Consider the following 7,454-nt stretch of genomic DNA (forward strand, 5'->3'; position numbering starts at 1 on the left):
CCCCTCAGCGGCCCCTCAGGCCGTTCAACCCCGCTCCCTCCGCCCCCCACCCGCGATCGGGCCTAGCGCTACCGCCAGGCCTGGGAGAAGGGGGAAGGGGAGCCTGGCCGGTCGGGCGGCCCGCATTCACTCACTCACACACACACTCACTCACCCAGGCCGATCCCCTCAGGGCCGCCCCCGCCGCCTTCCATGCCGGGCGGCGAGAGGAGGAGGGGGGGCACGGGCGAGGCGGCGGAGGGCGGGTGGAGGAGGCGAGGCGAGGCGAGGCGGGAGGGCGGAGGGCAGGGCGGCCGGGGCCCTCCCTCCCCTCCTTCCCTCCCTCCGCTCGGCCCCCTCAGCCGCCTCCGAGACGTTCCGAACGACCGCCGCCTTCGGGCCGAGGGTTCGGGTTCACGCCAACGGACGCGATTCCCGCTCGGACTCGGCGGCTCAGCGTTCCTCTCCTCCGCCGCCGCCGCAGCGCTACGTGGCCGCCCGCAGCCAGTCTCGCGACTCCGCCGCGCGCACGCGCGGGCACGCGCCGAGGAGGTGGTTGCCGCGGGCGCGCGCGGGGGGGAGACACCCATAGGCTGAGGGGAGGGCGAGCGGCGCGAGGCGCGCGGCGGCGCATGCGCGGCTGCCTCTCTTCCCCCCCCTTTTCTCTATTCAGCTTAGGCGGTGGAGGGGACGCGGAGCGCAGGTGAGCGCACGTTGGGGGGAGCTGTGCGCATGCGCGGCGCCCGGCGGGGTTCAGGTGAGGCGTGCGCGCGGCGGCAGGAGGGGCCGAGCGACGGCGGCGGCTGCCCCCGGCCGGACCGACCGTTACTCCGCTGAGGTAATAAAAGAGGCCGCCCTAATTGCAGTCAGCTGAGCTGGGCGAGTTGCGGCTTCGCTCCGGTCCACGCCTCCTTCCCTCGGGTACCTCCGTGGCTCTGCTGAAGACGGGAGGGATGGAGGTAACGCTTCGCCGAGAGGCTGGAAGGGGCCGGGCGGGCCGCTGAGGGCCGCCCCTCAGGTAAAGCTTCATGGAGAGAAAACCCACCGGACCGAGGATCCTGTCATTCTGTTAGACCAAAGCCCGGTTTCCTCTTGATCCACACCTTCTCTTGCTTTAAAACGTTAATAACCACTTAATTCTGGCCTGTGGTTTCTTGATTGCACCCACCTGCAGGGCCTGTGTGATGTGTGAGGGAGAGATGTGACGAGAAATGGATTTTGCTGGTGGAATCGGCAGCTTGGGACAGGTACGGGGCTCATGAAGGGCTGTGGGGATGGGGTCCAGCATGCTTGCCCCGTCCCTGGAGGTGTTCAAGGCCAGGTTGGATGCGGCCCTGGGCAGCCTGGTCTGGTATTAAATGTGGAGGTTGGTTGGCCCTGTATGTGGTAGGAAGGTTGGAGATTCATGATCCAAGGTCCCTTCCAATCCTGGCCATTCTGTGATTCTGTGGGGCTGGGGTCCAGCGTGGGGCTGGGGTCCAGCGTGGGGCTGGGGTCCAGCGTGGGGCTGGGGTCCAGCGTGGGGCTGGGGTCCAGCGTGGGGCTGGGGTCCAGCGTGGGGCTGGGTTGGGGTCCACAGTGCTGAGCAGCAGTCCCACCTCCCCCAGGAAGCAGCAGTGCCTCCTCCGTAGCCCTAAAAACCACTTCTGAGTGCAGTGTAGGAGGGGAGAGCGCTGCTGTGGTTTAGGTTTGGCGGCAGCAAAAGGACAGGCAAGAGTAGCAGAAACAGGAAAAAGGGGCAGGGCACAGCCTTTTTGGTGGTGTTAGCTGCATCCTAAGACTTGAGGAATTTTGTGCTGTGTAGCTTTGACCCTCTCCTGTCTGATTTCAGACCTGTATCCCTTCCATAGCCCCCTTCTAAAATCATTTAGTCCCTTCCTCTACCTGTGGTTTGTTTCCTTGTTTGCTGTAAACGGTCCCCAAATGGTGTAGGAATCTAATTTGAGTTTTTTGGGGGGGAACAAAAAGTCTTTTCACCTACTGAAATGCTACCTGCTGGAATATTTTATTACTGCACATAAAACCCAGATTTGAGCTCCCTGTGGAGAGCAGGGATTGGGACTCTCAAAGTTCACAATCAAATAAAAGGACAGCGTATGCTTGGGAAGCACCACAGTAAGATCAGAATGGTGTTTATAGAGGCGCAGTTTGGCTTGGGTTGGAAAGGACCTTAAAGATCATCTGGTTCCAACTGCTTGCCACCTTTCTTCTTTGCCCCAGCAACTCCTGCTGTGTGGGCATGGGAAAGGAGTAAAGCACAACATGCGTTGCTCAGGCCAGCCCTGTTGGAGCTATTACTGGCAGACTCAGTTCAGAGCAGATCCCAGGCTGTTCTCATCTCTGCAGGGACTGTGTATAGCTGGCAGGGGAGAGGGTAGCTAAGGGAGACCCAGGTTTTGAGAGCATGTTGTTGCCCCTGCTCAGCCCCACACCTATGTGCTATGCAGGTCTTCATAAAGAGAGGCCATGTAATTAAATTTCAAACCTTGAAAAGAGCAGGAAGAAGAAGGCTCTGAAGACTTTTTTCTTGTCAGATGGATGAACAAGAAAGCAGTGGGTTGTAGAGATGCTATTTCAAATGTGAAATTCTGTCAGAGGGATACCTGTGTCCAAAGGAGTGCAGGTGAGGAGTGAAGCCACCATTTCCATTTCTGTATAAAGGCACAGCCACTGCTAATGTCTGATTGTGGGACAAGAGCAGGCAAGTGCCTTGATAAGTTTTTTCTCCAATGTGTGGGGAGAACACCTAGTCTCTCAATTTGTTTTGCTGTACCCACCTTCCTTGATGCTGTGTCTGTGGTTTTCTAGCCTGGCTTCTTTACTCTGAACCTATGGCATGAAGTCCCCTTACCTTAAAATAGGTACTGGAAGATTGCAGAGGCTTTCCTGTAAAAGATGCTTTTCTACTTCAGTTTCACACAGTGATTTTGCTCTCCCCAAAAACAAGTTGTACAGAGGTTAAAAGGAAATGTTAAGTCCCTCTTTCTCAGCAGACACCTAGGACTCTGCAGAGGAAGGACTTAAAAAGATAAGGGACTGAGTGCAAGTATTCTTGGACTGTCAGATTTCCAGCATGACAACAAAGCACTTGTCCTTATCTCTCTGCTTTGTCACTTCTGCATCTGTGTTGGGGAAGAGGCTGCTGCAGAGGAGACTGACTCTTCTAAGCCTTGCTGTGTGATTTGGCTCCTGAATGCCCAGGGCTCCCTGCAGTTGCACACTTTCTTCCCTGGCTGTTTTATTAATGGAAGTTGACATCCTCATGCTGGCTCCCAGGGAGGGATCTGTCTGAGTCATTGGCTGTAACACAGCCCTTTTCCCACAAAGGGCTCCCTTCAGCTATTTACATCCCTCTCTTTGATCTATCTTTTGACATGAAAAGACATGTCAGCCAGGTAAAGGGAAACAAACAAAATGCAGGAACAGTCCCACATCTCTGCTTGCACATGATCTGCTCCCTAGCACACGCCTGCCTTACAGCCACAGATCCTTATCAGCCCTCTGATTTCCTTGCTATCATCTCTGTCTTCCCTTCATGCTGTTGTTTAACTTCTAGAGGCATATATGTGCATCTTGTTCACTGCTCAGTAAGATGCTGTGGCACGTTTGCCTACTTTCTCTGGTATTTCCCTTCTATCTATAGTACAGCTAGTATGGGAAATGCCCTCACACATCCTCCTCACTTCATGCAGTGCCAGGAACAGGTGATAGAGATCTTCATTTCCTGCCTTCAACTGCTGCAGTGTTTCAGCAAGCAGCTGTTTGCAGCTCGCTCCAGAAGTAGCAGCAGTGCAACTATAGGTGAATTCCTTTGTGGAAACCAGATCCTTCATTGCTAAGTAGCTTAGGATCTTTCAGAGTTAAAAAGACTAAATATTATGCAAATTCAAATTAGATGCACCAGAACACAGTATCACACACCTGTGTTTTTTTCCTATAGGAATGGGTGTTCTAGAATTGCTGAGAAAGCAAATCTAATGGATAAGAATGTTGTTGAGATGCAGCTCTTTGGAGATGACTGCTGGTGCCAGGTGCAGAATAGTGTGGGAAGGGGAAAAATCAAACAGAGCTTAGTTCCTGCCTTTATCAGCAATTAATTTTCTTGTGGCATTGGCCGGCTTGTTGGGTTTGCACAGCTTGGTGCTCTTGGGCAATCTCTGAGCTGATTGGTCTGGTTATTTTATGTCTTCCAGGTAGTAAACCAGTGCTGGAGTGCTTTGGTAAAGGAGGTGTCTGTCCGGTCCAGGGCCTGCAGTCCCATTTAAGCTGTGCTGCTATGGGATGTGGCTCCGTCGGTGAGGGTTCTCTATTCTACCCAAGCAGCAATAGCTCCCTGCATCACCTGGACTTGTGCTATGATAATTTCTTGGGAAACTCTCAGCAGCCAGTGAAACAGCCCTCCCAGTGTTCTTTCTTCCTACAGCCAGCAGGGAGGTGGGCTGCCTTCCTTTTGTCCTACTCACTGTTCCCACAGGTGAATCTTCATGGCTTGTGCTGTTTCTGGGCTGGCACCAAACATAGCAAGGTGCTGTTTGACTGAAGCCTTCACGTCATAACAGTTCTGCTTTGGGAAAAGCCTGAACTCAGCGTTGAGGGCCTGGTGAGAATGCAGTTGCAAGTAGGATTCTTTTTCCTTCCCCAAAGGGGAAACGCCCTCAGGGTTGCTCAAGGATGCTGCAGTGAACGGGCCCTGAGGGAGAAGCGAAACTTAAGCATGGACAGGAGCACTGATGTCTTGCTGTAACCCAACCACTTGCTGTTTGGACTAATACTTTAACTTTAGGTATTGTGCTAAGTCTTGCAGGATTCAGGATCCTCTCAAGCAATGGGAAAGGAAGCAAAAGGGAAACAAAGGGCTTTTCCTGCCAGCTCTTGTCACAGGAAGCCCTATGCTCGGAGGGAACTACCCCCTTGAGTGTTGGGCTTTGACACTGTATCAGCACAGAGAAGATCAGACAGAGGAAATTCCTGTTCCCACTCTCCCTTCTCTTTTGCTAGCTCAGTGTGAGGCCACAGTTAAAGATTATCTGTCTCCAAATAATGCAGAGTTAACACCACCAGCATCTCTCTTCATACCCTTGGTTAGACCTTGAGAGCAGCAGGATGCAGGTGGAGTGGCCATACAGAGATTGAGTAAACTCCTGACTCCACACAGGACTATCTGAAAATTAAACCATATGTCTAAGCTTGCTGTCCAGACACTTGGTGCTATGACTGTTACGTAAGCTTTAAGACTTGTGATGAAGTAATTAAGTGTGAGTATCACCATAGCAGGCTGTGGAGACATGTTCTTTTGTTAAGAACGCCTCTACTCTGATCAGCATCAACTTCCTACCAGAGTTATATGAGTGCAGGTCCATTATATGTTGGCTAGTGAGGAAAAAAGTGGCTGAACTTGCTCCTTTCCACTCCCATCCAATATTATAGCCCAGCTTCATGTGTGAAAACACCTCTGTGGGTTTGAAAATCACCCACTACAAGCTGTGTTTGAGAGGAAGCAATTGCTTCAATAGAGCAATATTTACTGGCTTTGCAGAGGGGGCACAGTGAGACTCACCCCTACGAAAGTCATGTTGTGTTAATGTCTCTGGGGTGGGCTTACCTTATTCAGGCTTAACCTTTGCTTCCTTCCTGTCCTTGCATCTGCTGTGTATTTTTAACCTACTGCTTCTGAAGCATCCTGCACACATTCTTCCCTAGCCTCCTCCTGCCCTTCCTGCCCCACTTTGTCTACCAGCTTGGGGGACAGGAGCATGTCACTCTTGCAGCTGACATCTCACACTGTTAACTTTCTGCCCTGCCCTCCAGCAGCTGGGATGCACTGTCCCAGCCTTAGGCACAGTGATGGCCTGTCAGAGATCAGGGGTAACTCACTGCAAGTTTCTGATGCAGTCCAGATCAGTACTGTATGCAGATTTAGCATAGGAATCTCAAATGCTGTTTTCACAGCAGTAATAGAGCTAAGCCTCAGAGGGGACCCTCTGCCCCCTGTGCTGCCTACTGTCATGCAAAGAATAATTAAACTAGCTGAGCTCCAGCTTGGATTAGGCAATTATTCGCTTCCTACCTACTTCCACAAGAGCTTCCCCCCATTCTCTGCATTTTGGGATAGGCTTTTTCTGCTTGATCTGTAGTACAAAAGAAGCAATAAGGAAACTCCTCCCTATTCCTTGTTCTAACCACTTCAGAGGTGCTGCCAGTTTGCTGCAGGGTACAAATTATCATAAACTCAGGGAGCTCCCTTACCTAGAGAGGTTTCAGCAGTTTTGGTATACTAGCAACTATCAGAGTAGATGCCCATTCCTCTGCAACAACCATTCTGCAAAGTACAGCTGCTCCAGAGCACCTGTCTGTGTGGTTTCTTTTGCTCTCCTCTCAACTCAGGTAAGCTGGTTATCTGTTAAATAGGAAGAGAGGGGGTGAACAGAGGAAATCAGTTTCCTGTTTGTTTGTCATGAACAAAAGCTTGTTTGGCTGGTCTGCATGTTGCTAGCGGGCTAGCCCAGCTGCTGTGGTTAGTGCAAAGCTGAGCTCTTCCATAGCATGAAAGGAAGTAGTAAAGCCAAGTCTCCAGGGGATGGGAGAGAAGAATCTTGCCCCCCCCCCCCCCCCACTTCTTTGGAACTTTGCAGACAAGGCAGAGCAGGGTGGGCTGGGAGATTTCACTGTGGATTGTAAGGCTTTGATGTGTGAAGGTAGCAACCAAATGCTGCTCTTTGGTCTAAAGCAGGAGATGCGTTCTGGCACCTCTGCCAGCACAGAAGGTTGCATACAGGGCCCTGCAGCAGCCCCAGCAGGTCTCTCATGTTGCTCACAAACAGCAGACCTTACCCAAAGCTATCAGTCCCCACAGCTTAGTTTTTGGGCTGCTTTCAGATAATTACCAGTGAAAAGTCTGTGCTGCCGTTACTGTAATTGCTGTGGTGCCAAGTAACTATGGGGCTTTAGATTGAAAAAATGCCAATCTTTTACCAACACTGGGTAATTCTTACTTCCAGTAAGAATTGGAAATACTAGTTGTCTGGATCCAGAATCTCAATTCTATTTCCTAATGTCAAGCTATACAACTTCAACCCTGAAGTCATGCCTAGATGACTTTGTTACTTCTGCCCACCCTGTTAGTACTAAGCTAGGGAGAGCCTTCAGGATCAAAAGGAGCACAGGAGGAACAGTTGAAGGGCTGCAAGGAGACACACAACAAAGCAAAACCACCTTGGGACCAAGGTTAGAAGATGACAGGCATTTGTTCAGTATTTTCTGTAGTTTACAGGGGATAAAACCTGGAGATGGGACCAGAGATGCTCCATACAGTTGAATGGTCATCAGTTTTGCTAGCACAGCCTGACACAGGGAATACTTTTACCTGCTTTCCAGAACAGCACTGCCCATCAGACAGCTTTTATACCAGCTTTTTTGTTTGTTTCGGCAGTGTGCCACTGTGTGTGCCACTGTGTGTGCCACTGTGTGTGCCACTG

At 51.4% G+C, this 7,454-nt stretch overlaps 1 protein-coding gene and 1 long non-coding RNA gene across 3 annotated transcripts in view; one reads left to right on the forward strand and one right to left on the reverse strand.

Annotated features, from left to right (window-relative positions):
- ZNF652 (zinc finger protein 652) overlaps positions 1 to 246 on the reverse strand; it is a 23,541-nt gene extending 23,295 nt beyond the window's left edge. The window contains exon 1 of the mRNA XM_042886932.1: positions 155 to 246. The gene's annotated coding sequence lies outside the window, so the exon portion shown is untranslated. The remainder of the gene's footprint in view (positions 1 to 154) is intronic.
- A 405-nt stretch (positions 247 to 651) lies between these two features.
- On the forward strand, positions 652 to 4,575 carry LOC122188533. Of its 2 annotated transcripts, XR_006181605.1 has the most exons (4): positions 652 to 736; positions 846 to 1,226; positions 2,479 to 2,602; positions 4,173 to 4,575. It is a non-coding gene; the product is annotated as an uncharacterized LOC122188533 (long non-coding RNA). The 2 variants fall into 2 exon arrangements; XR_006181604.1 differs by having other exon boundaries at positions 2,479 to 4,575.
- Positions 4,576 to 7,454: the final 2,879 nt, after the last annotated feature.

Source organism: Lagopus leucura, unplaced genomic scaffold, assembly GCF_019238085.1.
Source record: "Lagopus leucura isolate 7727_CA_CO unplaced genomic scaffold, USGS_WTPT01 Super-Scaffold_100066, whole genome shotgun sequence".
Taxonomy (NCBI): domain Eukaryota; kingdom Metazoa; phylum Chordata; class Aves; order Galliformes; family Phasianidae; genus Lagopus; species Lagopus leucura.